Below are 15,822 nucleotides of genomic sequence, written 5' to 3'. Positions count from 1 at the left end.
GATATCCACTTTCCACCAGGGAGTGGGTAGAACTGAAGTTTTCATCCTATTATAAGTGAAAGTTTTGTGCTCTGGGGTAGCTGACAACTCTGATTAGTGAGTAATTAGATACCATCTGGGTTCTTAGAGTTTAGACTGACTGGTTGAAATTTCGTGATGACACCTATAGCGATGGTTTGTTTTCTTTAGGAGGACTACAGTTTTTTCTCCTATTAATAATAATGATAATAATTGTGGTATTTGTTAAGCACATACTATGTGCCAGACATGGTACTAAGCACTGGAGCGGATACAAGAAAATTGAGTTGGACTCAGTCCCTGTCCCACGTGGGTCTCTTAGTCTCAATCCCCATTTTACAGATGAGGTAACTGAGGCAACAGAGAAGTGGGGTGATTTGCCCCTGGCCACATAGCAGAAAAGTGATAGGCCCTCTGCCCTCCCTTCAATAAGGAATATTTAGGGGTAGAGAGTGGGTGAATCTAAAGTGGAATTTGCTTTAAAGATTTTCAGTTGTCAATCTGTTTTTCCTTTCCAGTTTGTGGCCCTTTTCCCTATTTCCATCCAATACCCTTTCAAAACTTCATCACATCCACCTATAGGCCATTATACATCTGGTGATTTAACCTCCCCTAAATATGTAGAGGAATGGAACATTATAATAATAATGATAATAGCTGTTATTATCATTACTATTAATAATAAACACTTACTATGTTCCAAGCATTGTCCTAAGCCCACATGGGGCTCACATTCAAAGTAGGAAGGAACACAGGCTTTGAATCCCCATTTTGCAGTTGAGGGAACCAAGGTACAGAGAAGTACAGTAACTGGTCCAGGTCACACAGCAAGTAGGTGGCAGAGCCAGTCCTTTGTCTCCCAGACTGTGCTCTTTCCACTAGGCCATGCGGCTTCCCTAAAAATATTTCCTGAGCAGAAGATGAACCATTGCTTTGGTAAATACAAATAGATCCTAGAAAGCTATAACAATATTGCATGAAGACTTACAGAGAGATACTGATCCATAGCCAGATGTTTGTCTCATCATATGTTTTGTTGGTTTCAGAGGGACTGGGTGAAACAATGTGAACATTTCTGTACAAACTAGCACCATTACTGGAAAAATAGCTAAAGGACATGACCTGCTGGTGGTCAAACAAAAAAGTCTATGCAAGTTGCAGTCCAGGGCATCACTTTGTCTATTGTGGATGAAGCATTTGGGGATTCCTGCATGATTGAGAAATTTTACTGACAAACCTATCAACTAACTCTAGCACTTAAGAAAGTCTTGTCTTATGCCACCGAGTCATTTCCAACCCGTAGAGACACCATGGCCACATCTCTCCCAGAACACCCCGCTCTCCATCTGCAATCATTCCGGTAGTGGATCCATAGAGTTTTCTTGGTAAAAATATGGAAGTGGTTTACCACTTCCGACTTCCTTGCAGTAAACTCGAGTCTCCGCCCTCAACTCTCTCCCGTACCTCTGCTGCCCAGCATGGGTGAGTTTTGACTTGTAGCAGATTGCCTTCCACTTGCCACTGGCCAAACTAGGAATGGAATGAATAGGCCTCTGCTTGACTCTCCTTCCCGTAGACGAGAGTGGTAGAGTACTTGGAAACTCTCCAGATGCGACCCTGAGAGGAGCTTAAGAAAGTACTTCTACCTATTTACAGCACTCACGTATAGTGTTTATTCAGACATTTATTTTGCCCACTCTAGTTGAACATTTTACCTATTAGGGTGTAAGATCCATGTGGCCAGGGCACATGTCATTTATTCTGGAATTCTGAAGTGTCTACTACAGGGCACCGAACCAAGCGGGCGCTAAGTATATACTGTAACAACAACGGCAACGACTCCTACTGCAACTAAAGAATGAATTGCTCACCAAAAATGGGGAAAGAGCTAGAAAGATGGCATCAACATTCATCTGCCTCATCAACTCAGAACTTCTCATCGGTGAACTTCAGTCTTTAGAGCCCAGGCCTGGGAGTCAGAAGGACCTGGGTTCTAATTCTGGCCCTGCCGCTTGTTTGTTGTGTGACCTTGGGCAAGTCACTTCACTTCCCTTTGCCTCAGCTTCCTCAGCTGTGAAATGGGTATTAAAACTGTGAGCCCCATGTGGGACAGGGACTGTGTCCAACCGGATTAGCTTGGATCTACCTCAATGCTTAGTATGGTGCCTGGGACATAGTAGGGGCTTAATAAATACCATGGAAAAATTTGTGGTGCAATAACAAATAGAAAACTAATCAGTAGAAAAGAAATAATTATCATGCAACAGAGCATTAGGAAGCTACTTGACAAAGATAACAACAATTGTCCCCAAAGAGGGACAGTAACATTGCTCATGAACTCCTCTAGACTGTAAACTCGTTGTGGGCAGGGAATGTGTCTGTTATAGTGTTATATTGTACTCTGCCAAGCACATAGTACAGTGTTCTGCCCACTGTAAGCACTCAGTAAATATGATTGACTGGCTAAGTAAGTGCAAATTAGACATTACACCATTGAGTGAAATTGGACTGCCTGATAAATGGAAGTTCCCAGAGACCAAGGCTGGATACAGCTTTTTTCTGGAAAGACCCACCTTCTTCTTGGTGTTGGATTTCTCATCTGACAGTCCTTGAACCCCTGGCCTTCCAGAAAAGTGACCAGCTAATGCCCCAATACCTTCCTCTTAAAGGGAAAGTATTTGCCCAATAATAATGAATAATAATGAAGACAATGAAAAATTGGATCAGGATTTTGATAAATTTAGTATGAAAAGGCTAAGAGCTGCAGTGGCTGAGTAATGATGCCTAGGAAAACAGTCATTGGACCTCATGGGAAAGCTAAAAACAATGGTCTGCTGCTCAGAGATTATGCCAAATGTCAGATCAAATTCACAGCACTATGTTTTGCTTTCCAGTGATCGTATTTGCTTTTGTAATTTCCTCTATGGCATAATTGTCCCACCCTGATTTTTGAAGGGAAGCAGCGTGGCTTAGTGGATAGAGCACAGACCTGGGAGTCAGGAGGCCCTGGGTTCTAAAACTGCCTCTGCCACTTGTCTGCTTTATGACCTTGGACAAGTCACTTCATTTATTTTTGCCTCAGTTACCTCATCTGTAAAATGGGGATTAATAGTGTGAGTAGGACTGGGACTGTTTCCAGCCTTATTAACTTGTATCCCTCCCAGCGCTTAGATCAGTGCTTAGCACATAATAGGTGCTTAACAAATACCAAAATAATAATGATAGTAATTATTATCATTATTAAGGATTCTTTTTTGTACTACATAATTGCCTTTCCTTTACTTTGTGTAGAGAACACTCTAATCCCCAGAGTGCGAATTCTGTAATTCTGTATAGCGCATACTTTTCCAAAGTGCAGATGTGGGGCTTGTTCTCAGTTTGGAACTGCTGCCTGCTTACCAGCTAAATTATCGATAAGCTACAGCAGTAACAAGGGGACAGCCAGTGAGCCAATCACCACAGCTCCCGCTTCCCCATGTTCACACTTTGGAAACAGCAGGGATGGGATGCAGTGGCTTCAGATGCTCATCTTTGCTGAGGTAAAGGGACGGAATAGCCTCTGCAGCCTGGTGAGGATCAGCTAAGCATTGATGGCAGTACCAGAGAAGGAGGAGGAGGAGGAGAAGGATCATGAGTTGGTAACAATGCAGCAGGAAGGGTGAGTTAAAGGCATTGAGGCTCTGTCAACATGCAGCACTCTGGAGAGTGCACTACAAGTGCCATTTTACCTCCTTCCTTTTCCTCCTTTCCTCTTCTCCTGTTCTTTCCTTCTCTTCTTCTTCCTCTTCTTCCTCCATTTCTTTCTTCTACTCCCCTTCATCCTTTATGTCCTTTGTAATTTTCCAAAATCTTACCACACTAATCGATACCATCAACAGAGTCGGCAACAGACAACTGCTAGTCAAATTTGACTGTCCTGAGAAGCTTACCAAGATCCTTAGGCTACTCCATAATCATACACTGAAGGAGTTCTGTCTCACCTTTTCCCCATTCCCGTTGTGGTGAAGCCAGGTTGTGTGGTATGCCCATTCTCATTCAGTCTAGTCTAAACTAACGTGCTTTAAAATGCAACACCTGCAGCCATTTTCTCTGCTACAAGTATTTCTGGGATATATTAGTCCTAGAAATAGCTTCCTGAACAGCTTTCAAGAGGTAGTTGTCTCAGAAAAAAATGAGGCAGAGTGTTCTTCTTTTCTCTTTCCTACCTTCCCTTTAATCTATTCCTCACCCTGAGCCAATCAATCAATCAGTCAATCAGTGGAATTTGTTGAGTGCTTACTGAGTGCACAGTATCAAAAGAGCCTAGGAGAGAACAGTACAATGATTTTGAGAGACACAATTCCTCCCCTCAAGGAGCTTACAGTGCAGTAGGGGAGACAGACATTATAATAAATACAGATAAGGGAAATGGCAAAGTGTAAGGATATGTACACAAGTGTGATGGGGCTGGGATTAGAGTGACTCTCAAACAATTTAAGGGGTATGACAGTCCCAAGTACATAGGTGATGCACAAGGAAAAGCAATTAGAGGAAATGAGGAGTTAAACCTTTTGAAGAAGACCTGATTTAGTAGTGATTTGAAGATAGATAGAAAATTAGTTTGTTGAAAATCAGAAGGGAAGGAAGTTCTAAACCAAAGGGTGGAGTTGGGCAAAAAGTAGGTGGTGAGACAATTGAGATTTTTTTTTTAATGCCATTTGCCGAAGTGCCAGGCACTATCCTAAGCACTGGGGATACAAGATATTGGGTTGGACACAATCTCTGGCCCATGTGGGACTCACCATCTTTATCTCCATTTTACAGATGAGGTAACTAAGGCATATAGAAATTAAGTGACTTGCCCAAGGTCACACAGCACACAAATGGAGGAGCTGGGATTAAAACCCAGGCCCTCTGGCTCCCAGCCCGAGTTCTTTCTACTAGGCCATGCTACCTCTCTGATGAATATTGAGTAGTCTGGTTTTAGAGGAGCAAAATGTGTGGACTGGGTTATAATAGGAGATTAGTGAGGTAAATAGGAGTAGGAGAGCTGATTGGTGCCTTAAAGCTGATGGTAAAGAGTTTCTGTTGCATGTGAGAAGGATGGGTAACCAGTGGAGATTTTGGAGAAATAGGAGATGTGGACTGAATTTTTTTTTAGAAAAATGATCTGGGCAGCAGAGTGAAGTATGGACTGGAGAGAGAAATTGGAGGCAGGGAGGTGAGTGAGGAGGAGGCTGAATCAGTAGATGAGGCAGGATATGATAAGTACTTGGGTCAGCCTGCTAACTGCCCTGACAAGAAGTTTACATGGAGATTTGGGAATAAAGGTAATCTGCTTCAGGAAGGAAGGAGTGAACAGTGAACAGCCTGAAAAATATTGTCTAGTGGGTCCTCCAGGTAGCTTGTTTTGTTAACTCACTGGTTTGGCAGCCAGAGAGGCAGCCTGGCCTAGTGGATAGAGCACGGGCCTGGGAGTCAGAAGGAACTGGGTTCTAATCCCATCTCTACCACATGTCTGCTGCGTGACCTTAGACAAGGTCACTTAACTTCTTTGGGTCTTAGTTACCTCATCTGTAAAATGGAGTTTAAGAGTGTGAACCCCATGTGGAACAGGGACTGTGTCCAACCTGATTAACTTGTATCTATCCTTAGTGCTTAGAACACTGCTTGGCATATAATAAGCACTTAACAAGTATTATTATTATTACTATTATGTGAATTTCTTCACCAGATTGTAAACTCCGGGAACTTTAATATGTAGATCCCAAGCATCTACTGCCATTCGATATACTTGGGCATCCTCCTTCAAGGACCTCGATGGCCTGTAGAGTTAGTCCAGTGACAGAGGTGAATGGGAGAAAGTCATGGCTAAAATTGGGCTCTCCAGTGGGCTCATAGGAGTGGTAGTTCTTTCTTCCTGTTTTCTCTCCTGTTGTTTTCACTGAAGGAGAAGGATTGAAACCCCATTTTACAGATGGTGAAACTGAGACACAGGTAAGTTAAGTGACTTGCCCAAGGTCACACAGTGAACATGTGGCAGAGTTGGGATTAGAACCTCGGCCCTCTGACTTCCAGGCCCATGCTCTTTCCTCTAGGCTGCTCTCATTCTCAATGCAAACAGATCAATCAGTTGACCAATTAAGCAAATTTATTTAGTGCTTACTGTGTGTAGAGCATTCAGTCATTCAATCATATTTATTGAGCCCTTACTGTGTGCAGAGCACTGTACAATTCAGCAACAGATAGAGACAATCCCTAACCAACAACGGGCTCCCAGTCTAGAAGAGCACTGTACTGAACACTTGGGAGAGTGCAACACAACAGTATAACAGAGACATTCTCTCCCACAGTGAGATTGCAGTCTAGAGGGGGATACAGACATCAATAAAAATAAATAAATTACAGATGTATACATAAGTGCTGTGGGGCTGGGGGCATAAGGGTGGTGAATAAAGGGAGTGAGTCAGAGTGACGCAGAAAGGAGTGGGAAAAGAGGAAATGGGGGTTTAGTCGGGAAAGGCCTCTTGGAGGAAGTGTGCCTTCAATAAGTGTCTGAAGGTGGGAAGAGTAATTGTCTGTTGGATGTGAAGAAGGAGGGTGTTCCAGGCCAGAGGCAGGACTTGGGTGAAAGGTTGGCGGCGAGATAGACAAAATAGAGGTCCAGTGAGTAGGTTGGCATTAGAGGATGAAGTGGTGTGCGGGCTGAGTTGTAATAGGAGAGTAGCGAGGTGACAAGGTGATGGAGAGCTTTATAAACGATGGTAAGGAGTTTCTGTGTGATGCAGAGATGGATGGGCAACCCCTGGAGATTCTTAAGAAGTAGGGAATCATGTACTGAATGTTTTTGTAGAAAAATGATCTGGGCAGCAGAGTGAAGTGTGGACCGGAATGGGGAGAGACGAGAGGCCAGAGGGACAGAGTTGGTAGGCATGTTCCCTGGCCCACAGTGAGTTTTGCTTTAGTGTCATCAGCCATATTCTCAAACTTCAAGAAAATCAAGAATAAAAGAAAAGAGTGTTATCTTCTAACCCAAAGGTCCCTTTGATGATGATGGTATTTGTCAAATGCTTACTATGTGTCATGTCCTGTTCTAAGCGCTGGAGTAGGCACAAGCTAGTCAAGTGGGACACAATCCCTGTCCCGCAAGGGGCTCACAGTCTTAATTCCCATTTTAAAGATGAGATAACTGAGTCACAAAGAAAGTTAAGTGACTGGCCCAAGGTCACAGAGCAGATAAGTGGTGGAGCCAGGATTAAAACCCTCGCCCTTCTGGCTCCCAGGCCAGTGCTCTATCCACTAGGCCATGCTTTGCAGCAATTGACATATTCATTCTCCTCCTCGCTTCCCCCTCTCTCCCTCTCTCTCTCTCCTCTCCCTTCATCTCTCCCCCTCCTCCCTCCCTCCCCCACCCCCGCCGCCACCATCATTCTAATTTGCACAGTTCAGGCAAAGTGGGACTTTTCCTCTTTGTGCATTTCTCACTTGCTGGGAAAAATGGACACTAATATTTTTCCAAGATGAAGTTATTCATGAATGCTGGTAGCTCCTGGGTATGCCTCTGCGAAGGAGCTAATTCATCCTGACTTTGAGTCAGCTTTGATTTACTGAGTGAAAGATCTTGGGAAAGGTATTTATTGCACAAATGTGAAAACTGCAGTTCTTTAATAGTACTGAGAGTTTCTTATATAAATAGTGCCCCAGAGGACATTGAATTTCAAAATGAAAAAAGAAATTATTTTATTACTATTTTCATTCTTGCATGCTCCCACTTATCAGAAACATTTGATACAAGCCCTAAGAATGGTCAATGCTTTAAATGTAACTTTTACCTGGTTGGAAATGTTTTTCTACTTGAAGGTAATATTGAATGGTACATATCTCAGAGAAGGTAGAAATTTCCTAATTATAGGTGGCCCAGTTCAGCCAGACAAAACACTGTTAAGTTATATTGGCATTTTTCAAGTGTGGCATATTTTCCAAACTATATTTAGTTCCTACTGGCATCAACTAATAAGTGTTCATTTTCCAGGGCAAGGTGGACTACTGGAAAATATTTTATCACCTTGTAATTCTGCCTTCTTAGTTTCCTATCTATTTTCCCTATGTGCCTACTGGATTTTTTTAAAAGGGAAAATGACAGATGAGGTCATTTTATATTATATAAGGATGTGCCAGAATCAAGAAATTCAATATTTGGGAAAATATTTGATTGCATTAACTTGGAATATTTGCTAATCTGCAAGCCTGGAATTAAGATACAGCTTCCTTATATATATGAAAAATAAAATCCTAGCAAACAAGGAAAATATTAGGCAACATATAGATTTTAGAATACTAATATTCATTCATTCATTCATTCATTCAATCAATCGTATTTATTGAGCGCTTACTATGTGCAGAGCACTGTACTAAGCGCTTGGAACATACAAATCAGCAACAGATAGAGACAGTCCCTGCCCATTGACGGGTTTTGGTCTAATCGGGGGAGACAGACAGACAAAAACAATAGCAATAAATAGAATCAAGGAGATGTACATCTCATTAAAACAATAGCAATAAATAGACTCAAGGGGATGTACATCTCATTAACAAAATAAATAGGGTAATAAAAATATAGACAAATGAGCAGATGAGCACAGTGCTGAGGGGAGAGGAAGGGAGAAGGGGAGGAGCAGAGGGAAGTGGAGGGGAAGGGGGCTTAGCTGAGGGGAGGTGAAGGGGGGGTAGAGAGGCAGCAGAGGAGGCAGAGGGAAAAGGGGAAACTCAGTCTGGGAAGGCCTCTTGGAGGAGGTGAGCTCTCAGTAGGGCTTTGAAGAGGAGAAGAGAATTAGTTTGGCAGAGGTGAGGAGGGAGGGCATTCCAGGACAGTGGGAGGACATGGCCCAGGGGTCTATGGTGGGATAGGCGAGATTGGGGGTCGGTGAGGAGTTGGGCGGCAAAGGAGCGTAGCCTATGGGGTGGGCAGTAGAAAGAGAGAAGGGAGGAGAGGTAGGAGGGGGCAAGGTGATGGAGAGCCCTGTAGCCTAGAGTGAGAAGTTTTTGTTTTGTGCATAGGTTGATAGGCAACCACTGGAGGTTTTTAAGAAGGGGAGCGACATGCCCAGAGCGTTTCTGCAGGAAGATGAGCTGGGCAGCGGAATGAAGAATAAACTGGAGTGGGGAGAGACAGGAGGAAAGGAGATAAGAGAGAAGGCTGACACAGTAATCCGGTCGGGATAGTATGAGAGCCTGTACCCGTAAGATAGCCATTTGGGTGGAGAGGAAAGGGCGGATCTTGGTGATATTATAAAGGTGAGACCGGCAGGTCTTGGTGACGGATTGGATGTGTGGGGTGAATGAGAGAGCTGAATCAAAGATGACACTGAGGATATGGGCTTGAGAGATGGGAAGGATGGTCATACCATCCATAGTGATAGGGAAGTCAGGAAGAGGACAGGGCTTGGGAGGGAAGATAAGGAGGTCAGTTTTGGACATATTGAGTTTTAGGTGGCGGGCAGACATCCAGGTAGAGACGTCTTGGAGGCAGGAGATACGAGACTGAAGGGATGGGGAGAGAACAGGGACAGAGATGTAGATCTGTGTGTCATCTGCATAGAGATGATAGTTGAAGCCGCGAGAGCAAATGAGTTCACCAAGGGAGTTAGTGTAGATGGAGAACAGAAGAGAGCCAAGAACTGACCCTTGAGGAACCCCAACAGTTAGAGGATGGGAGGGGGAGGAGGAGCCTGCAAAGGAGACCGAGAATGAACGGCCAGAAAAATGAGGAGAACCAGGCGAGGATGGAGTCCGTGAAGCCAAGGTAAGATAAGGTGTGGAGGAGAAGGGGATGGTCTACAGTGTCAAAGGCAGCTGAGAGGTCACGGAGGATTAGGAGAGAATAGGAGCCATTGGATTTGGCAAGAAGGAGGTCATGGGTCACTTTTGAGAGAACAGTCTCGGTAGAGTGGAGGGGACGGAAGCCAGATTGGAGGGAGTCCAGGAGAGAATTGGAGTTAAGGAATTCTAGGCAGCGAGTGTAGATGACTCATTCTAGGAGCTTGGAAAGGAAAGGTAGTAGGGAGATAGGGCGATAACTGGAAGGGTAAGTGGGGTCGAGAGAGGGTTTTTTTAGGATGGGGGAGACATGGGCATGTTTGAAGGCAGAGGGGAAGAAGCCATTGGAAAGTGAGCGGTTAAAAATGGAAGTTAAGGAGGGGAGGAGGGAAGAGGCGATGCTTTTTATAAGGTGAGCGGGAATAGGGTCCGAAGCGCAGGTGGAGGGGGTGGCACTTGTAAGGAGGGAGGAGATCTCCTCTGAGGATACTGCAGAGAAAGATGGGAAAGTAGGGGAGAGGGTTGGGGGGGAGGAAGAAGGGGGAGGGGTGACGTTGGGGAGCTCAGACCTGATTGTGTTAATTTTCGTGATGAAGTAGGTGGCCAGATCATTGGGGGTGAGTGATGGGGGAGGGGGAGGAACAGGGGGCCTGAGGAGAGAATTAAAGGTCCAGAACAATTGGCGGGGGTGATGGGCATGGGTGTCAATGAGGGAAGAAATGCCTGGCGGAGGAGAGGGCAGAGTTAAGGCAGGAAAGGATAAATTTGCAATGGATAAGGTTGGCTTGGCGCTTGGACCTTTGCCAGCAGCGCTCAGCAGCTCGAGCTGCTGAGGAGCGTAGGAGCGTAGGAGGTGGACAGAGGCAGTCACCCAGGGCTAAGGGTTAGTGGAGCGAGAGCAGTGGAGGGAAAGTGGGGGTGAGAGAGTTGAGATGAGTAGAGAGGGTGGAGTTGAGAGTGGTAACCTGATCCTCGAGAGTGGGAAGAGAGGACGGGGGGCAAGGTGGGGAGAGATGCTTTTGGAGAGATGGTTGGGATCAAGAGAGCGGAGGTCTTTGTGGGGGAGTAGTACAGATTTCCAGGGGGAGAGAGTGTGAGAGATGAGGCAGGTGAGAAGGTTATGGTCTGAGAGAGGAATTTCAGTGTTGGTGAAGGAGGAGATAGTGCAGCGGTAGGAGATGATAAAATGGAGGGTGTGACCAAGTTGGTGAGTGGGCAAGGTATGGTGGAGCAGGAGGTTGGTGGAGTTGAACTGAAAATCAAAAATCATATATTGGATTCGTGATACTGAAAATATTGCTTATCATTTGTGCTTAACAAGTCAGTGGTCGTTAGTGAGTACTTACTGTGTGCAGAGCACTGTACTAATCACCCAATAGAGTATGAAATAATGGAGTAGGTAGACATGATTTGTTTATTCATTTGTATTTATTGAGCACTTACTATGTGCAGATCACTCCTTGCCCACAAGGAGCTTACAGACTAGAGGGGAAGATAGACATTAAATTAAATTAGAGATTTATATATATATAAATATATATATATTGAAGTGATTTGCCCGAGGTCACGCAGCAGACAAGTGGCAGAACTAGGGTTAGAACCCAGGTCCTTCTGGCTCCTAGGCCCGTGCTCAATCCACTAGGCCATGCTGCTTAATGTTGGTGTGGCATCTCCTTCCATTTGGCAAGAGGGAGGGATCAGTCACTAACCTGAAGAAATGATTAAATTTCCTCACCTCCCTCTGCCCTCCAAAATTCTCACTTCTTTCCAGTTTTCAGAGGAGGAGTTAATTTACTGGTTTCTTGATAAGACTTATTGTTCTTGACAATTTGGGTTATTTTGGTGCCAGCTAGTATATACATTATCATAATATTACTCTACCACCACCACCTTAGATTTACATGCTTTTTTCCACCTGAGAGTACCTCTATTTTGCACATTAGTCAGTATCAATATATAAGTGGTAGTTATTGAGTGCTAACCAATTAATGACATGTTGATGATTCTTTAGGACTTGCTTTCATTAGGGTGTTTGATATTTATTCCCTCCTTTATCCATGGTATTTTAATCTAAAAAGTTTAATATTTCAACATAAAACCATTTTATAGGTAAATGGAATAGGACACAGTAATAGCATCAATGTTGAAATAATTAAGAACCCCAGTACCTAGTTTCCTGCCGTAACCTTTGAATTATTTTCTCATATTTCTCATTATTTTCAGGGGCCATGGCTCTAAAGTCTTCTTGGATAAAAATTTGTGGTTTAATAATCTCATTTGCAGAGGCAACAGATTATTGCATAGCATTATAATGTGAAATTCGGAGAGTAGAAACATGTTTTGCTATAGTCCTGATTCTTAAAATTAAGTAATAGAAAGGACCTTGCTAATTTTAGTTGCAAAGTAAATTCATGATTTTGCATATGAAAAACATTCATTCAAATTGGGAAAATATTAGGAAATTGTCATAGCCCAGTAGAATATTATAACAAGGTGGGTAATATGCAGAGAAATGTGGTATTTAGAAACAAAATCCTAACGTCTTGTGATTTCATATTAGTATTTTAAAGGAAAATTATGGAGTTTGAAACAGTTTCTCCTCTTTTGGACTCAAATATCCAGTGATTATGCTAATGATGGCATTTATTAAGTGCTTGACGTAGATGCAAGATAATCACATGAGTCCCAATACCTGTTCCTCCCAGAACTCATAGTCTAAGAGGGTAGAAAAACTGGTATTTTATCCCCATTTTACCAATGAGGAAACTGAGGCACAGAGAAGTTAAGTGCCTGTGCTGTGCTGTGGGTCACACAGCAAGCAAATAGCAGAGCCAGGAGGGGAACCCTGGTCTTCTGACTCCCTGTCCCCTGTTATTTCCACTAGGACATATTGCCTCCATAATGATATTTAAATTCAATTGGAAATTGAGATTAGTTGAATTCAACATTTTAATTGTCAGCTCATATTTCAAGAAAATTTGTCATAAATTATATTGCCTTTCTCCAGCCAAGGAACTCTACAGTGAATGAGCTTTATCCTGATTCTCTTAGATTTCTCCACTGGCATTGCTAACTGCATTTTTCAAAAAAAAAAAAATGTGACTTTTAAGATGGCCATTAATTTCATTTAGCTGTCCATTTCCCTGTATGAGATGGGTAATTCTTGGAAATTTGATGTTTTGAACATTTTCATCATTTTTTTAGTACATAGTGAGCACACAGTACTGATAATCAGCCAAAAAGTTATTCATCAAAGGAATGCCTTTTCCTATTTCTTTCTTTAGTTGCCATTCTGTTAGAAATTTGAAATTTGAATTGAAAAGCAGCATGGCCTACTGGAAAGAGTAATCCCAGCTCTGCCACGACCTATAGTGAGACGTTGGGCAAGTACTAAACTTCTTTGTGCCCAGTTTCCTTATCTGTAATATCTGCAATTTATATATCTGTAATTTATTTATTTATAATAACAGAAGAACCATTGGCAAGACTATGATTATGGCAGAAGATAGGATGTTCTGGAGAAAGCATATCTACAGAGTCACTGTGAATTAGAAATGACTCAATGGCCTTTTATAATAATAATTTATTTATTGATATTAATGTCTGTCGTTCCCCTTGGCCCCAGACTGAAAGATCGTTGAGGGCAGGGAATGTGTCTGGTTATTGTTGTGTTGTACTCTTCCAAGTGCTTAGAACAGACCTCTGCACATAGTAACTACTCAATTAAGATGACTGAATTGAATGAATGAAAGTAAAATGGGGATAAAATGACCTGATTCCCCTTTCCCTCTAGTCTGTGAGTCTCCTGGGGAACAGGGACTGTATCTGACCTGATAAGCCTGCATTTGCTTCAGTGCTTGGCACATAGTATGCACTTAACAAATACCATAATTATTATTCATTTTCAATCAAGGGCTGCCTTCTGTCAATGCCCAGAATGTAACTATTGACTACCATAGTATATTTGCATAGTGAATTCAGCTCCCCAGTTTTCCCAGGTCTCCCTTCAATCTATAAATCAGAGCTATTTAACGAGAGCTTACTTCGTGCAGAGTTGGTAGGCCCAATTCCTGCCTTCAAGGATCTTACAGTCTATGGCAGGAGACAGATGTTAAATTAAATACCAGGCAAGGAAGGCAACCGAATATAAGGAGAGGTAGGTAGGTGCTATGGGGATGGGGTTAGAGAGTGGGACTAAGTGAAACATCAGGAAGGATAAATAGGATTGGGGGTTGAGAGTTTAGTCAGGGAAGGCTTCCCGGAGAACATTCATTTTCAGCAGAGCTGCATGGATGGGGAAGTGCTGATCTGTCAGATATGTAAGGGGAGGAAGTTCCAGGCGGGCGAGAAGTCATGAGTAAGGGATTGATGACGGTGAGGCAAAAGTGAGGGAAGTGAGCAGGTCGGTATCAGAGGAGTGAAGTGTGAGGTCTGAGTTGTAATGTCAGAGGAGCGAGGATAATAAAGTGCCTTGAATTGGATGGCGAGGAATTTCTGCTTGATTACTGTGATCGTGGAGATAGAGGCACTGAAGAAGTAGGGAAGTGTGGGAAGAATGGCTACAGCCAATTTATAGCCCCACCTTTCCTTACTAACCTCAGCCATGGGAGACAGGCTTGAGATGGGGCAACCCTGGAGCAGCAGGGCAGCCCTGCACCTTCAAGACACACTCTGCTGATAACGGTGTTACTACTTTGTGCATTAAGCAGCGGCTTACAATTTTGTATGACTTGTCTGTTCAAAAGGTGGCCAGCCTCTGCGTTAGTTGTTTCTCAAACATTTTCATCCCCTGGTCCTCTGAGCACTTTCTCAACTCCCTTTGGTTCCATTCCCTACCAGAGAAAAGCATTTTGGAGGATCTTCATGTTAGCATCTTCCTCCATTTTTTTTAGGAGAGGAGAGATTAACAGAAGGTAGACAATAATAATGGCATTTGTTAAGCATTTACTATGTGCCAGGCACTATACTAAGCAGTGAATGGTGACCCAAAATAGCTCATGAAGGTAATAGGACCTAAGGTGTTAAAAGGGAGGAGGCAACAGAGAAGCAGATATGGTGAATTACAAAATAAGCAATTGTGATTTTGTTGGGGAAGGATTATGCTCATGGTTCAGCTGTATTGACTTAGTCAGTCAATCGTATTTATTTTAATAATGATAATAATAATTATGGTATTTGCTAAGTGCATACTATGTGTCACACACTATACTAAGCGCTTGGGTGGATACAAGCAAATCTGGGTTGGTATAGTCCCTGTCCCATGTGGGGTCTCAATCCCAATTTTACAGATGAGGTAACTGAGGCACAGAGAAGCAAAGTGACTTGCCCAAAGTCACACAGCAAAGTGATGGAGTTGGGATTAGAACCCATGACCTTCTGACTCCCAGACCTGTACTGTATCCACGATGCCATGCTACCACTTGCTGTGTGTACAGCACTGTACTAAGCACTTGGGAGAGTACAGTATTAGCAATATAACCATCACATTTCCTGCCCACAACCAGCTTACAGTTTAGAGGAGAAGACAGACATTAATATAAATAAATTGCAGATATATATGTAATGGCTTAGTAGGAATAGTAAGAGTACTGCCGAACAGTGTGGCCTAGTTGAAAGAACTCAGAGCTTGGGAGTCAGAGGGCCTGGGTTCTAATCCTGGCTGTCCCCCTTGTCTGCTATGTGATCTTGGACAAGTCACTTTAATTTCTGTTTTTTTTTAATGGCATTCTTTAAGCACTTACTAAGTGCCAGCCAAGATAATCAAGTGCTGGGATAGATACAAGATTATCAAGATAATCACAGTCCCTATCTCACATAAGAGCTCACAGTCTTAACCCCCAATTTAGAGTTGAGGTAACTGAGGCACAGAGAATTAAGTGACTTGCCCTAGACAAGTGGCAGAGCCAAGATTAGACCCCAGGTCCTCTGACTCCCAGGGCTTTTTCCACTAGGCCATGTTGCTTCTCATTAAATACTCTTACTAATCCTACTAAGCCCCAGTTTCCTCAT

The 15,822-nt window shown here is 43.1% G+C and overlaps 1 protein-coding gene across 2 annotated transcripts in view; it reads left to right on the top strand.

Annotated features, from left to right (window-relative positions):
* Positions 1–15,822, top strand: part of WDR27 (WD repeat domain 27) — a 286,735-nt gene that overhangs the window by 217,627 nt on the left and 53,286 nt on the right. The gene's annotated exons all lie outside the window — the stretch shown is intronic.

Source organism: Ornithorhynchus anatinus, chromosome 21, assembly GCF_004115215.2.
Source record: "Ornithorhynchus anatinus isolate Pmale09 chromosome 21, mOrnAna1.pri.v4, whole genome shotgun sequence".
NCBI classification, from domain to species: domain Eukaryota; kingdom Metazoa; phylum Chordata; class Mammalia; order Monotremata; family Ornithorhynchidae; genus Ornithorhynchus; species Ornithorhynchus anatinus.
This window is presented reverse-complemented; position numbering and strand designations above follow the sequence as displayed.